Here is a 16,442-nt window from a genome sequence, read left to right as displayed (position 1 = left end):
CACTGGGGCTTTCTGACAGTCAGACAACATCTCAGAGCACCATTTCAGCAGCACAGCTTCCTCCAGTGGCTCCAGGTTGCTCACTGGTTGATAGTGGCCTAGGTTCTATTTACAGCTCTACAGCCACAACCCCTAGGAGGGCTGGGGCTCAGTTCCACGTACACAATGCAGCAGTAGGCTCACAGGTGTTCCACAGCTTCCTGCATAATATCATAGAATCGGAGAATTATTTGGGTTAGAAGATATCAGAAAGGTCATCTAGTTCTAACTTCCTTGCCATGGGCAGAGACACCTCCAACTAGGCCAGTGTAGGGGAACTGTTGGGTCACGGCTTGAACTGGTGATTGGAGCACTAGGTGAAGGGGTGTGGCTGGCCCTGGGGAGAACAGGCAAATTGTTTGCACCTGTGCTCCCCACATGACCAGAAGGGGTGGACTGAGGCTGGAGCCATGCTGGGCTCATGTTAGGAGCAGCTCTGGAGTGAGAAAATCTTTTAGCTAGAGGCTGCTTTGTGAAGATGGAGCACTGCATAGCCAGAGAGCCTCTTCACTAGTTGGGTGAGTTTGACTTTTCCGTGTATGACTATTGGTCTACCTGCAAATACTTTACCTGGTATTGCCAAGAACGTGTTGGAAACAATTTTGCTTTGCTTTTTTTTTTTTTTTGTCAGCAGAACAACTAGGTTGTTTGAAGCCAACCTGGCCTTGAATGTCTCCAGGGATGGAGTATCCACAGCTTTTCTACACAAACTGTCCCAGTGCCTTACTACTCTCACATTAAAGAGCTAATTCCTTCTATTTAATCTAAATCTCCTCTCTGCCTTGCTTGAACCACATGTTATTTGCATGGGCCTGCCACTCAAGCTTGTCATTCCTTCCTCTCCAGTGTCTTGACCACATGACTCATCTTGTTGTCATCTGCAAACTTGTTGACAGTCTACTCAATCCCACTGCCCATATCACCAACAAAGATATTAAGCGGTTCTGGTCCCTGTACAGAACTCTGAGGGATACCATTTGCAACTGGTCTCTACCTAGTCACTGTGCCATCCAGTACGTTTGAGATGTGGGAGGGAAAGAGGTTGGTTCCTTCAGGAAGATGCACTTTGCAGTAGCGTGAACAGTGCCCCTTCTCCGGGTGTCTGATTTTGGTTTTTGGTCCATCACTCTATGGCTGCAGTTAAGTTGGGTAGGTACAGATTTGTACCGGTTGAGTTAAACCAATGACACTGTGCTTTAAGAATCATGCACTTTGCTCTAGTCTGATGCTGGTACTAATTAATGTAGAGTGAACAAATAAAAATGGTACCAACTGCAATAAAAGCATCCAGTTTGTAGTGATTTAAAGAAATCAGTTCACACTCAGATAAAATCAGTGCAGTTTGGCACACAGATGAGCACTGAGTGAAACTGATTAAATGTCTAACAAAAGGAATAAAAATCATGACATCAGTTGGACTGTAAGGAGGATCAGTTGTGAAGTAGACATATTGCATCAGAAGTGCCATTTTTATTCCATCTTTTTTCCATGGAGTTGGGTTTGGTTAGGTTTTAGTGTGGTGCTGCTCTGTTCCTACCTCAGTCTCTCCACCCAGCAGAAAAGTCTGGAATATTTCCTTGTGCTTTCTCCAGACACTATCACTCCCTTTTCCACAGGATTCTGTCAAATCTTGGCTGACCTCCATCCAAGTTTTGCAAACTCAGCTGCCTGCTCTGAAGACCCATGAGCTTCTTAGCTAGTATGCCATTACTGACAGGCACTAAACCACTGAGGCATGCAAACTGAATGTGTGGGTTAGGAGTTGGGGGCAAGAGAGACCTAGGACAGCTGGGAGGCAGAGGACTCCAGATAATTCAATTATATGCCCTACAGTGTTAGTGAGATGGGCATGAACAGACAGTTTGCTGCTGTACCTTTCACCAGCCTGAAGATTTCCATTCAAAAAGGAAGAGTTCTGCTGTGAATGGGGAAAGAGGCATGTTGGAATGGCGGGCATTTGCAGCAGAGCCTGTGAGCCCCTTCCAGCCCATCCCTGTGTGAGAGGTGGTGGATGTGAAACTTTGGGTCAAGGAGCAAGATATTGCCCTGGGCCCTCATTGCTTGACATGTCAGCACCATCCACAGGTTTATCTGTGTGGTTGTGAGCACAGGATGCAGTTTGTAAGAGCAGATCAAAGCATGGGATGGTGCGAGAACATAAACAATTCTCATTCCTGTTTTACTGTCCCCATCATACGTGGATAACATTTTGCCCTCGGTGGCTTCAAGTACTGAATGAATTTTACAATGCAGTGATAAACTCAGCTTCTTTCACTGTTTTGTCCTTTCTAGAAACATTTCTCAGTGACTGGCAAAGTGAAGTACAATGAGGATAATTTTTTTTTAATTATGTATTTAAGTATATACATTTTCAAAACTTACCTCTGAGAGAAGGCAGACCTATTTTCTCTTAGACTTCAGTTTTGTAGACTCTTTTGCCTACATCATCCTCTTTATTCCAGCTCCCATCTTACCCACCACAACTGGAGTGGCTGGGTATCTGCTGAACTACTGCAGGCCCTACATCACTTGTTCTTTTTCTGAGTGTATTTTATGTGCTAGGCTTACTCTATGTGGAGCTCTCTGGTGATAACAGAGGGAGTTTGGCACACACATGCAGACCATGGCATTCGCTAGCAATCCACAGAAGCACTTCTTTTTTTAATGTGGTATGGAAAAAACTCTTCTTAGGAAAACAGATAATATCAGTGCCTGAGGCCTTTGCCCTAGGTGTCTCAAAGGAAAAGGCACTTTAAAAATGTGTGAAACAGCAGCTCAAACCTCACACTGTGCCTAAAAGGCAACTAAGTATTCATTTGGAAATACTGGGTTTACTCCAATTTCTCCAGAAACACTTAACAAAGCCACTTCCACATTTTCGGGCACTGGTTCTGGGAACTCAGCATTTAGGTACTTTGAATGAAAACAGCATGGTCAGCTGGACCACCTTATGTGAACAATAATTTCCATTCACTGGACTTGAACCTATTTTCCCTGTGAAAAATCTGGAGCAACTCCATAGGAGTCATTTGGAGTTGCATTGCCATAAAGTCAGTGTGAGAGGAGACTCCAGACTGTAAGATACACTTCACTTTGCAAAGCATGTGCTATTAGTTAAGCATGAGAAATGGCTGCTCATTTACTTTTCATCTACATCGAGACTAAATGCTTCTGAACTCCCCATCAGTCTCAGCTGTCTTTCAAACTCATTCCATGAGGCCATCCACCGAGGCCAGGGGAAGTGGTGTGAGAGTGGGCAGCACTGCATGGCCCCAGCAGGACTGGCTGAAGAAGCCCGCGCTGTGCTGAAGAGAGCTTAAGTTTTAGGAGAAACTGAACTTATGTCAAAGGAAACAAAACAACCATCTTTCACCTGAGCAGGTCGTCATTCAAAAAGAATGACTCTTGAAAAGTAAAATGGAAGGTTATTTACACAATCAGTGAGCAAAAATACCCGTACATGGGAGGATTTAGATACCTACAGACTGAATGGATTCTGATTTCCTAACCTGCTGCTTGTCAGGCGTTCAGGTCAATATGACTTTCTGTTGTGGTTTCTTATCTGCAGTCAAGATGCTAAGAATGATATTGAAGTCTTTTGGGAAATATAAACCAATAGGAGATGTGATGTACAGCAGTTCATAAAAGCCTCATAACTTGGATATACTACTTCCAAAAAAGAGCCAGATTTATTTATTTATTTTGGAACCACTCTAACTAAAAATTTGTTGCAAACAACACAAATGAGGCCTTGTGTGGTTTGGAAGCTGTCAAGACTCTCAACCACTAGACTGGCTCAATTCCTCCTGTTCTTTGCGTTTGGTCTGGTAAATTGAAAGGCCACCACAGATGTTAGTACCACAAATATTCATGTTCTACCCAGAAATTGAACCCTTTTTATTTGATTATTTCCACAAATGAGGATGGCATTTCACAAGGAAGAGAGGGTACATCAAGCTTCAGGGAAAGCTTATCAGCTTTTCCAAACGGGCCCCAGTGAAAATTTATTATGTTCCGATTAAAATAGCTTCCTTTTTAAACTTCTAGTTTTACAAACATCTCTGGCAGACTGATATTCCTCCAGAAAAAGCAGTCTCCTGCTTTCTTGAACTATCTGTTCCCTTTTTATATATTTTCTGCATTTTCCAAATGCTTCATTTGGCCCATGTGGCTCCTATCAGTGCTGTTGGAAGTCACCCACTAATTGCCTAAGAGGCAGTGTACCAAGCTGTGAGATGACCACAGGCCACACGTTCTGTGATATTCCTGTACAGCTCTTGTCTTCAGCTCTTCAGTTCCACTGTCTGGCAGAATTTGGCTGGAAAAAACATAGCTATGGAGAAAAGAGACCCATGGGGACCCATGCAGTATCTCTTACAAGACGTTGTGTGTATATATACATACATATACACATATATGTTGAATCTTCAGTGGAATAACTTCTAATGCAAAGAACAATATTACTCTTATGCAGCCATACTGGAAGCAACTTGGATCTCCCCCATCTTTTTTTTTCAGCCTCATTCGTTTCTGAGCAGTTTCAGCAAGCTAAAGGTTAGCTTGATCTTGTCTTTAGCCTTCAAACTAGAATCTAGCAAAGAGTCTAGCAAGCAAAATCAGTGGAGGTAGCAACGTTCATGAGTGGCACTTACAGCTGAAGTTTGGAGGCCTGGAGTCCGTTAGATGAAACCTTAAATCTATCCACTTCAACAGTTCTTCCTCTAATACAGGGAAAAAATGTGTAGTTTAATGTTTGCTATGCTGTGCTGTGGTCACACCCTTAAATTCATTTCTCACAAAATAAACAGGTGTGCCTAAATCTCCTGGAATCAAACTAGCAGCAATCCATTGGCAAAATCCTGTGGAGTCTGCAATTTATATGAGCTGAGAAACCTTTATATCACTGCATGATAATACGTCATTGCTTCTAAGCATTACTCCCAAAATGTGTTTTCAGTTGCCACTGACTTTGGTGGAAGCAAGACAGTTCATTATCACCCAGCAGCAGGTTGGCTGAGAGCAAAAAGGCAGTTATGATGCAGCTATCAGCCTTTCTGGGGACACATGATCACCACGAGCCAGTTTTGTGGAAAGGAAGTTCTCCTGCTCTGCAAATAGCTAGAGCTCTTGCAAGACACGTGGTGAAAGAGTTGCTCGAAGGGCAAGATGATCTGTTTATTCCAAATCATTGCATTTTGGGTCTTGCTTTTTGGTTTTGCATTACAGAAAAATGTCTACTACTAACTGAACAACCCCCCCCAAACAATCCTCCTGTTTAACATGTGCACCAGGGGGTGCTGTGCTGTGGTCCAAGTAGGAATAGTACCCACTTCAAACTGTATTTAAATTGCCATTAAAAAATAAAAGGCAAAATGCATTAATGTAGATTTCTGTATTCCTTTAAAAGGAAAAACATCATCGTTCTAAACTGCAGCTGAGCAAAAGAGGGGAAAAAAAGGAGAAAAAAAAAAAAGGAACAGTAAATTATGCGATGTGGTGTTTTTACCAACTGTCTAAATAAAGGTTTAGTGAGTCACTGTGGAAAACAAAATGCTTCTTTATTTTAAGAGCTGCAGTTTAAGAGTTTTGTATGAAAAAGCTTCCCTTAGGTTTGTAACTTAAACATTGCCCATCTGCTCTTTCCTCCCTCGTCTGCATTTACTGTAAATCTGAGATTTCCTTTTTTGAAAACTACATTTAAAAAAATGTACAGATTTGGCCAACAGTGTCTGTAGTGATAGAGGAAAGTCTAATTTAAGTACCAGTATCTAAAATGATGGCTTCCCTTCGGTCTCCGCTTCCTAGAGACAGGAAGTTTTCTGCTCCAGTCTCACTGTGGCTTCTCCACAGGTGTTTGTAGACGTGATTTGGGTGCTGGGACCCATCTGGGCAGAGTATCCATCTTCCATATTTTGTGGAGATAAAAGAAAGATAGGTCTTCATGAGATCATGATCCAGAACCCTTTGAATTCAATGGAAAGGTGCTCCGGCACCTATGGAGCCAGTGTCCTCCCACTAGTTCATCTCCAGTGTCTTATTTGCAGGTACCGTGGCTGAAGAGCAGTGCCAGTCCCCCAGCACTCATGGTGTGATGTAAACCTCACAAAGTTCATAAGGACAGTAAAACTTTATTTTTTATACAGACACCCTTAGTGAAAGAGGCTGCAGGTCATGATTTTGAATTACAGAGTAACACCATTGAAGAGCATTCATTTTTTTCTGATGGGTAAGTAGGTAGAAATTATAATCGGGTCCTTTAGTCCTACCCCTATATGACATCCTTTCCAGGTGTGTGACTTGGGTCTTCCCCTCCCAGCTTTCTGAGTGGAGGCAGAAATGGCTTACACTTTAAGGATGATCAGTAAGGAAGGGACTCAAAAGGCAGAACGCTTCTCCCAGCTCCCAACTTATATTTCTGTCTCTGACTCCCATTATTAATGAACTCATTCACTTTCATAAAAACAACTACACAAGTGCTTCTAACCATATCTATAAAACTATTTAATGCTCTTTTCGAAACAAGGCATCTTACAGCCATAGTAATTGCAGTTTTACTAGACCTTTAAATGAGAAGCAGCTACTTATTAAGTTTTGATATGGTGAGCTGATTAGACAAGTTAAACATAAAGACACAATTTATGCATACTGTATAACTGCATGTGCGTGTAGTGCACTTCTTACACTGATGTTTGGCAATCGCCGCAATAGGAAATCCTGCTAGGTACACAGTTTTATGCCACTTACAGTTTGCAAGTAGTAAAGCGAAAAATGCTGGATTTTACAGGAAAATAATATTCATAAATCTCCAGCAGTGAATTACAGTATAACTCAGAGCTCTTTGTTTTCCTGCTGCTGTGAATTCAATTCTGTTGCCAGCGCAGAAACAATAAACACAAAGACCGAAGTGGAAACCACTCCCCTTGCATTTGGCAAGTGCTTATAGCCAATTTACAGCTGGACTCTCAAAACTGCTTCTGAAACAGCACTAACAACAAAGAAGTTCCCATAGATGATCTTTTTTTTTTCTCCTGGAGAACTGAAGCAGTCTGTTATATACGAGTTAAAGATGTCCTCTCTTGCCCTACCTTGTTCATCACTCTTCACTGTACCTCTCTTGACATGAAACACATTTATTTGCCTTTGTCATATTAGGCACATTGCTCGGTGCATTGCACATTAAAGAACTCTCCCTCTATAGTTCTCACGAGGGAGATACTGTGCTGCCTAAACCGTCCTCTGAACTTAATTCCTCCTGATCTAGTGTAACTGGGCATATCATGGCATTGCTATGCTTTTGCATGTTTATTTGGCTACTGCTACGTGCCAAATTTGGGATCAGTGCTCTGCTCTGTTACAGTAATTTTGTGTTACTCAGAGTATGCAGGCTTTTACCAGCGCTGACATCAATGCAATGATCTCAAGAATGTATAATCTATGTAAGCAGATTTCCAAGTGGGAACACTTGATTAATTTGCTGAGATGCATCGACCACATGTAACATGGTCAGCACAATTTATGTTTTGTCTGATCTTGGGTCATTACAGAATAAGACATGCCAGGAACAAAGTTAACATATTCTACCATTGTGCCCGTATGGTGCATATGTGATACTGAGCTGCCGTACAGAGGCTTTCTACTGGCAGCTTTATACCTGGATTTAAAGCAACTCGGAAACTGATTCAGCAAAAGACTTTACATATACATAACGTTGGGAAGCTGAGCAGCACCGCTGATTTAGAGTGGACTGCTCATGTGCTCGAGTACCGTGCTGATTCAGGGCCACACCGAGTGGAAGAGTCAGGAAACACGTGAGGGGAAAAAATATTTATCAAAGGTTAATCATATATTCTGCTTCTGGCATAAGAGGATTACCACAGGAAACTGGAAGGAATTTTTCTCCCTGTGCAGCGTTGCACAAACAGTGATTTTCTTCTAATACAGCAAGCATCGGTTAGCATTAGACACCAGATACAGGATGTGGCAAACCCATTGTCTGATCTGGCATGGCAAGCTCTACCTATGATTTATGAGCTGGGCCGTGATGGTATAACTAAGCTGATCTGTCTCAGAGTGACAACACTGACTGGCTTAAAGGGAACTATTTTTAGCTTGCACTGATACAAGCAAGAAAAGAACAAGGCCTTAATTATACTTAAATACCTGAACTCATTGTGGTTTTCAACCTCTTTCATGTTTTCCAGTAGAGGTTTGGGACCTATACTGTGAGTTTTAAGTCTCCTGACAACTGGCTTGCTTTTCTCCTATGCCTTTAAAATAATTCTTGGAAATAGCTCACAAAGCCCAGCTCAATGGACTGGGGCTGAGAGATTTTTGCTTTTAAGGATCAGTAAGTCTCCAGAAAGATCATGTGAGCTGTCAGGAGGGTGTGAGTGGACAACAAAGACTTAGATTATCCTTATTACAAATATTTTTGAATAAAATGCCAGCATATGAAAGTCCCTTTTGAACAGAAAGCAGGATATACTATCATGAAAAAGACTTCCACAAACAGTATAGTTCCAGTATATACAAGAAAAATGGTTGTGATTTCTTCAAATGCAACACGCTGGGCATTGCCTGGGTGTTTTGCTACTACCAGAGGTCTTTCTCAGAAGGATGGAATGTAATAGCAAAATGTAGCGCTGTGATATTTTGAAGGTGAGCACAGATTTCTGTATTTCTTAGTTCTAACAGTTTTACCTGTTTTACAGTTACCAGTTAATATCTGAAAACAGAAGCATATAAAAACTCCAAATACTATCAAGTAAAATGTAACATAAGTAAATGAGTATGATAAATGCAGCTATTTGAATCATATCATTTATTCACAACTTTTTCTAGTTAGCTCAATAAGCTCCCTAATTATTGTGAGCTGAGGCCCAGGTGAGTCAGAGGAGCTGATGGAAGATCTCTTTCTATCTGCATTCAGCTTTGTGCTATTCAGACACGCAAAGCATTGCTGCAGAGGAGAGGCTCCATGAATGTCCAGCTGAAATTAAAGGTGCTCAAATGGGACTGGGCCTGCTGGGAACTCCAAGGCATTAAAATTCTCTTCTTCTTCCTTGTTCATCTGAGTGTTGATGGAAAGCGTGACACCCCCTAGAGGAATGAAGGCTGGAAGGCTTCCACCACAGCACTGCTGTGACCCATTCTGCCTCCTCCTACTCCTGAAGATGACTTAGAAATGAGAGATCCCATGAACTCAGATTGACTTATGTCACACCCAGCACCTATGACATTTGTTCCCCTAGGAATGTCCCACTTTCTAATTGATTTCTACGTTCATTTAATGTTGTCAATACTGATCTGTAATACTGATATGATTTAGTTCTTATCTGCTTGCAGTTAGCTCTTTTTTTCTCCATTAATTTTGATAGCAGAGATTGATTGGTGCTTTTTTAAGACTGTCCTAACAGAGCGTTTTAGGGCTGATAATTCCTGCAGTCTTTGTTTTTCCCATAGGTTCACCAGCAACACTCAGAGCACTGCAAGATTACTTTTTCACCCAAAAGCTTTCATCTTTTGACAAAAATGTAAGTAAAGGAAATGTCCTGATAAGATCTCATGGAACTGACCTCCGTGTACAAATGATATCTACTGCATTAAAAAAAGCCCACGCAGTCAGAGGTTGTCACATCAACTCATTTTATCTCTTCTGGTACTCTGTGAGGTACTTCTTTCTATAATTTGAACTTCAGCAAATATGTTCAGTGGATTTTCTGTGGTGTATGTATGGAAAGAGTCCCACTGTGACAGTTAATATCATTAAAAACTACCAAATTACACTGGGAAAGGCTTAATCTTCAAAAAGAATAGTAGATATAGTCCACATTTTTTTCCAAAGGAGGCTTGGTTGGTGAGATTTGCCTCAGCAACTAGACAAAATGCAGTGAGGGCAAAACATTGCTTATGAACGTTGTCTTTGAATGTATATTCTGTGTGTGGCTGCTACAGTTTAAATTTTCCTCATTTCAGTGGGATGGCCTTATGAAGCAATCACAGAAAGGTAAAATAAGAGAGGAAATTGGGGAAAGCAGTTTACCATAGCAAGAGAGACTTAAAGATAAAACAACAGAGAAATAATGATGTATTGTATTGTCTTTGATTGGATGAAGAGTTCTTTTCCATCCCTCAAGGCAGAACTGTAAATACAGGAGCAGTCAGTTCCCAACATCTCTAAAGATTACCCAGCAGACTGGGATAATCTGATTATAAAGAGTCCTAAGCAGCCCTCACATAGAGCCTAAGGGAGCACTGGAGCTTCTGCATCTCCCAGTGATGCTTTCCTACCATGGTCCATTTGGGGTTAGCTAACCTTCCTTACAGATTCAGTAGTTATCCTAACCCGGCAAAATTCCTGTTACCATTTAAGAGTTTCAAAATTGCCCTCCTAGCTTGCTGAAAATATGTGCATACAATTCTGTCCTGTTACTGAGCTGGCTTTTTTTTATCCTTTAGTCACCAACCTTTTTCAAAATTAGAACTTACCTGAAGAAAAACAGGCTAGTATCAGACATTCCAGCTCCATGCATACATACTTGCATGTGTAAAATTCAGATACACTTTTCCACATGTAACAAGCCATGGATAGAGGAAATATTTTTTGATAGAAGCCAAGCTTGATAAAAAGAGTGCACACTGTCGTGCCTGAAAGTATGGTATTAATAATTAAGCCTTGCAATCATTACCTCAGGATATTATTTCTTAAATATCTCTTGCAAAGGCAATACGATTACATATGAATTATATCAATTTTCTACCAACAAAAAAAATCCACAGAAATAGGAATTGAATTACACTGTCCAATTTGCTGTAAAGTTCACTGTACGTGAAGAAATTAATCAAAGCTACCACCACCCATTTTTATGGGAACATAAAATGATGTGAACTTCCATTTTTAATAAAGATGCATAGCTCTTTTATGAAGACTGACTAATAACACGGTAATGAACTGAAAAGCTACTGATACATTAAGAATGAAATTTTTGAGGGATGTATTTACTAAGTCTCCTGTTTCATGCCAGACAATGCCTCCATTTGAATCTGCCTGTAGATAAAGCGAGAATCCAAAAAATAAAGTTGATGCAAACTCTGTGTAAATTCATCTCCTTCATTATATAAATGGCCAACAGCTTTCTTTTTATCTGGTTATGTCCAACTTAGCGATGCTTTGAACAGATATGGTCTGCCTTCTTCATCACTTTGAGCCCCATGCATCTCTCAGTTGCCACCAATGCCCATGAGTGGATATTTTCGATCTGATTCAGACAGCTTCAAGGCAATGGAGCAATTGTGTTGAAAAAAAAAAAAAGGCTAACTAATTTATTCTGACTATATTCATACACCTTTGGTTCTTGCTTTTCATTTATTATTATTATTTTTTTTTTTGGACAGTCTAGGGAATGAAGCAGTTGTCCAGAATATTTGCTTAAGCAGTATTTAAACAATGGAAAATGTTAATGGAAAGAGATGTGGGAATATCTCAGTCACAGCAGAGAGTTCCAGAATTCTTTATAGCTGACCTGGAAATAAATTCTGCTTTCCCTTTCCTTGGACAATTGAATTGAAACAGGCAAAATCTGGAGGAGGGCAAATGTTTGTATTTTGTTCTTCTGAACAGTTTTTCAGCCAGCTAACACCAGGTGTTTTCTCAGTTCCCACAAATGGCTCTGAAACGGAAGCTATCCAAAGTTTCCTTAGTTGCTAGAACTCATCTGGAGGAAATCTTCAAAGCCTTTCACCATGGGTGGTCCTGTGCATTTGTCCTTCTTAGCCCTCATTCAAGTTAACATTTCAAAAAACAAGGGCTGTGTTTCATAACTGTGAGAGGTAAAGGGCTAATGAATAATAGAATTGCTGGTAATAGGCAAAGGTGGACTTCTTGATTATATTTACTAAATTAACTTAATCATTAGTGCTTGATATGATGCCTCTGAGCATCATTTCGTGAGTCAGGGAATTGACTTGTTTACTCATCTTTCCCAGCTCTGTGAATCTAAACATCAATCAAACGCTAGAAAATTGTTTAGCTAGAACAGTGATTACTCATTTTATTCACTCTTTTGGACTGCTTCTGATGAAGGAGAAGAGTATTTCAGGCGTATCATCTTCTACTTCCCTGCCCCTACCTCATTCTCAAAGCGTCCTTTCTGTGGGCCCTAAGAGGGACCACATGCCTCATCTTAAGACCACTAGACTACAGAGATGGCAGCAAGAGAGAAATACAATATTCCAGCTGGATAATCACCAAGCAGTCTGATTCACTTAGTCTAATGTTCCCAGTCAGATCCTGGCAATGAAATAAGCATGTAGGAGGATGCAAACAGATTAGTTTTAATTAAAATAATAAAGAAGATCCAAGCCATGGACTTCAGATTCAAGCTCCTCATTGTTTGTTGTTGTTGTTGTTGTTGTTGTGTTGATTTTTTTTTTTCCATGAGGAAGAATAATTGATCAAATCTTACTCTGAATCTGTCCTTCAGGTTTTGGGCCTGAGTTGAATTCAAAGTCGCAGAGACCTGTTCAGCTGCTTCTAAAAAACTGCTCTGCAAATGCTCACCATTTTTTCAATGCAGACCCACAGTTCAGCTCTGAAACTCCTTGGCAAAGGACTTGTTCTAGGGCTTAGTAATGTTGACCCTGCCTACTTCTGAGACAATACCCATGCCGGTCTTTATTGCCCCGTTATTCTCACTGTTATCTCCACAGTTTTTAAGGTATGGGCTTAGGTTGAGGTTCCACTGTGTTAGGACATGGCTGTTTTCAGACATCTCAACCTTTTTTTTCCAGTCCGGGAGCAATATCGATTGAAGTTGGGGTCCACAATGAGACAATTAATTATTGTTATTATAATAATTATCATTTTGGGGGTCTCCTGTATCAGGATTAAGGCTCTGCAGGTGCTGAACAGCATTACTGTACAGAACCTCAGTGGCAGCTGGCACCAGCTGGAATCCCATTTCCTGCTCACCAGAGCTTCAAAATATGTCATTACATGTAGATAAAAGAGGGAGAAATGTTGTTTGTCTTTCAATTTCTCTTAAAATCTTCTGCATTTGTCTACGGTGTGCCATTGACAAAACTACTACTTATTTAAATAAAAAAGCAAGCAAATAAAATTAAACAGAATAAAACCATGCCTCCATGTGCATAGAAGCATTTATCAGATCGTCCTGTGTATTAAAAGGCCTTTTTTTCACTTTCTGCTGAGCTGTGAGTGAAGTATTTTTAAAAGCTTGTGTTGTAAACAGAAAATCTATGATATAAATTAATGATTTATTCCTTTAAAGCCAGTGTGGAATCTATCACTGGCATGATAAGATGCACATTGTCTTCTATCTGCATATAGCCATGTAACTGTGCAATATCTGGCAGTGAATATGAAAAAAAATCAATTTTTCCTGGTTTCAAGCATATCTCCTGAGTCTGAGATATGTCTCACTTGTTTTTCAAATACTGCTACAAGTAATTTAAGCTCTGTGTTCAGAGGAAGAACTTGTCTCTGTGTGGGTGCACACATCTGTATTACCTGATTGGCATTAATTTTTACCTATTTTAAACAGAAAGATTGCAGTTCTCCTCTGTCATTTTTTTTTTCCCCACAGGAAATAATCATTAAGAGACGGCCTCATCCAAAACCCAAGGAAGTCAATGCACAGTCTGAAACTTTGGTGAAGTATTCATCACATTCCAAGGCCCGGGTTCACAAAGGATTTTAAGGTTCAGCTTGCCCTGAAGAACTGGGAAGAACTAAAAGTCTGGATGTCTACAAAGAAGTCCTCTGCTCTGTATGTATGATGAATACTTGTCTCTCAGGCAATATGCTAAAAGCCACTACCAGCTGCTGGCCTGAATCAATCTTGTTTCTGACATAGATTTGCAATTTACAGAACTCCAGAAAGGCTCATGCTGGAAGATGCCTCTGGAGGTCATCTAGTCCAAGCCCCTACTGAAGCATCAGCAGCCACAGCGTGCTGTCCAGGACCATGTGCAGACAAGTTTTGAATAACTCCAAGAATGGAGACTCCACAACAATCTGGGTCACCTGTGCTAGTGCTCAGTCACCCTCGCAGCAAAAAAGCTTTTTCTTGTGTTTAGGTGGAATTTCATGTATTTTATTTTATCCCATTGCTGAGGGTACATTCTGTCCTACCATCCAAGTCTATTAGAGATTAAACACTGTTGGCCCCAGTACTGAACTCTGGGGTACACCACTAGTCACTGGCCTCAAGATGGGTTTAATACTGCTAATCACAACCCTCTTGAGTCTGGCAGTTCAGGCAGTTTTCAGTCCACATCACTGTCCCATTAATCTAGCCCATACTTACATGAGGTTTTTATGATAGAATCAAAAGCCTTACTAAAGTAGAGGTAAATAACATCTACTGTTCTCTTTTCATCCATCCAGCTAGTCATCTCATTGTGGAAGTCTGCCAGGTTGGTCAGACATAATTTCCCTTTGATCAATCTGTGCTGACTTTTCCTGATCACCTTTCTATCTTTCAAGTGTCTGGAAAATGTTCTCAGAACTATTTGATCTATCACCTTCCCAGAGACTGAAGTGAAGCTGTCCTGCCTGTAGTTGCCTGGATCCCATTCCTTGCCCTTTTTGAAGATAAGAGTTACATGTGCTCTTCTCCTGTGGTCAAGAACCTTCTCTGGTCACTATGACTTTTCACAGATAATCACGAGCAGCCTTGCAACAACACTGGCCAGCTCTTGGGTGCGTCCTATCAGGGCCCATGGACTTGCGTGTTTCTAATTTGTTCATAAGTTCCCATCGAGGGAAAGTCTTTCTTGCTCCAGAACTTCCTGGTAAAGACTGAGGGGAAGAAGGCACTGAGCACCTTGGCATTTTGCATATCCTTTGTTACCATGGCCCTATCCCATGCAGCAACAGGCCACATTTCCCTCAGTGGCTCCCAGCAGCTAGCAAGCCTGGTGCTACAGTCCATCACGATGTGCCAACATGGTACTTCATGTGGATATTTAGGTATGCTAGCAATTAACATAAACAGGGCACAACATCAACAGAGGCTTGGCTACATCTTACCTTTCTGCACAACAGAAATTCAAGCTGTGTATTCAACAGTGTGCTGAGAGATGCGGCAGCTGACTTAGAGAGTCTAGGTTTAATGAAACTGTATTTTCTCCTCTCTAACAGATACCTTACCTTTCCCTTTGTCTGCCCTGTTGCTTGCCCTGAGCTCAGCTTGCTCTGATGGGAGGTATCCTCAGCCAGTCAGTCATCCCCTCAGGCGGGGTGAGCTTCTGTTGCTCCGTTTTTGGCAAAATCTGCAGCACAGATTTCTAAATGTCTTGTATTTATTTTATTGCATTTTTTTTTTGTGTCTGTGCATGAAACCTTATGTCTGATGGGTAAACACTGGGTAAACATTTTTCAGAGAGACTTCTTATTTTTTAATAAACAGAGTAATTTTCTCAAATAGCTTCTTTCTTACTCCGCTTCATAATATCCTGTGGAAATAGATGGTCTGTTTCAACATCGGGGAACTGGAGGGATAAGAATAGAGACAGCAGTGTGGAAGCAATGGGTCCCTCTTCTGCCCATATGGTTCAGGTTTGCATATTGGCTGGCACGATAATGTGATTGCTGGCAGATCGAATGTTTAGTCTCCAGAGCAAATAGCAGCCAATGAGTTGGGGTGTAATGTACATGTGGAGATGTTCATAATATTCCACACAGGCTGAACCTACAGCAGGAGCGAATTCAGCTGCAGTGAAAACAGAGATGCTGCATGAATCCTTCTGTCAGCACAGCAATGGCATTTCCAGGCTTTTGCGTTTGGGAAGGGGAGGAATGTGCCTCTGGGGATGGAGAAAGCCACCGCTGGCAGATTCTCCTGTGGTAGGAATTTCTGACTTGCCGCACAGGAGGTGATGTATTCTGATGAGCCTGAAAGTTACATTTCATCATTGCTTTATCGCCCGATGAATCATTATGGCAGATGAATGTTAATTGTAGCTAAACAAATGGGCATGTCCTCTCTACCCCCAGACAGCTGCCACTGCTGCAAGACATTATGCAGAGGGTGCAAAGTGCTTCTGGATGGAAGCAGTACCTCTAGATCTGTGGATCTTCAATGTAATGAAATGCCAGGTGTGGAAGAATGTTTGGATCAGAGTAATTTCCATTTGCTCTGCAGTTTTGCACCACTCCAGGGATGTGTGCACTGCAAAGTTTCCCTAAGTGGTTGCTTGTACACAGGGAGGAAAGGCTGCATGGGAACGACATTGACTTACATTTTTGCAATCACAGTGGCTTACCTGGGGCTGAGGGGGCAGCTGGACCATGAATGAATGAAGTGCCACTGGACGGTGTTAGAGGCAGCTGGACCCAGACATAGGGCAGGACAGTGCAGGTTCCTTGGGAACTGACAGCC

The 16,442-nt window shown here is 41.3% G+C and overlaps 1 long non-coding RNA gene across 1 annotated transcript; it reads left to right on the top strand.

Annotated features, from left to right (window-relative positions):
• LOC110392992 lies at positions 446–15,544 on the top strand. Its single transcript, XR_002434717.1, has 4 exons — positions 446–557; positions 9,502–9,572; positions 13,644–13,826; positions 13,929–15,544. It is a non-coding gene; the product is annotated as an uncharacterized LOC110392992 (long non-coding RNA).

This window comes from Numida meleagris, chromosome 2, assembly GCF_002078875.1.
Source record: "Numida meleagris isolate 19003 breed g44 Domestic line chromosome 2, NumMel1.0, whole genome shotgun sequence".
Lineage (NCBI taxonomy): Eukaryota > Metazoa > Chordata > Aves > Galliformes > Numididae > Numida > Numida meleagris.
Note: the sequence above shows the minus strand (reverse complement) of the source record. Positions and strands in the feature narration are given on the sequence as shown.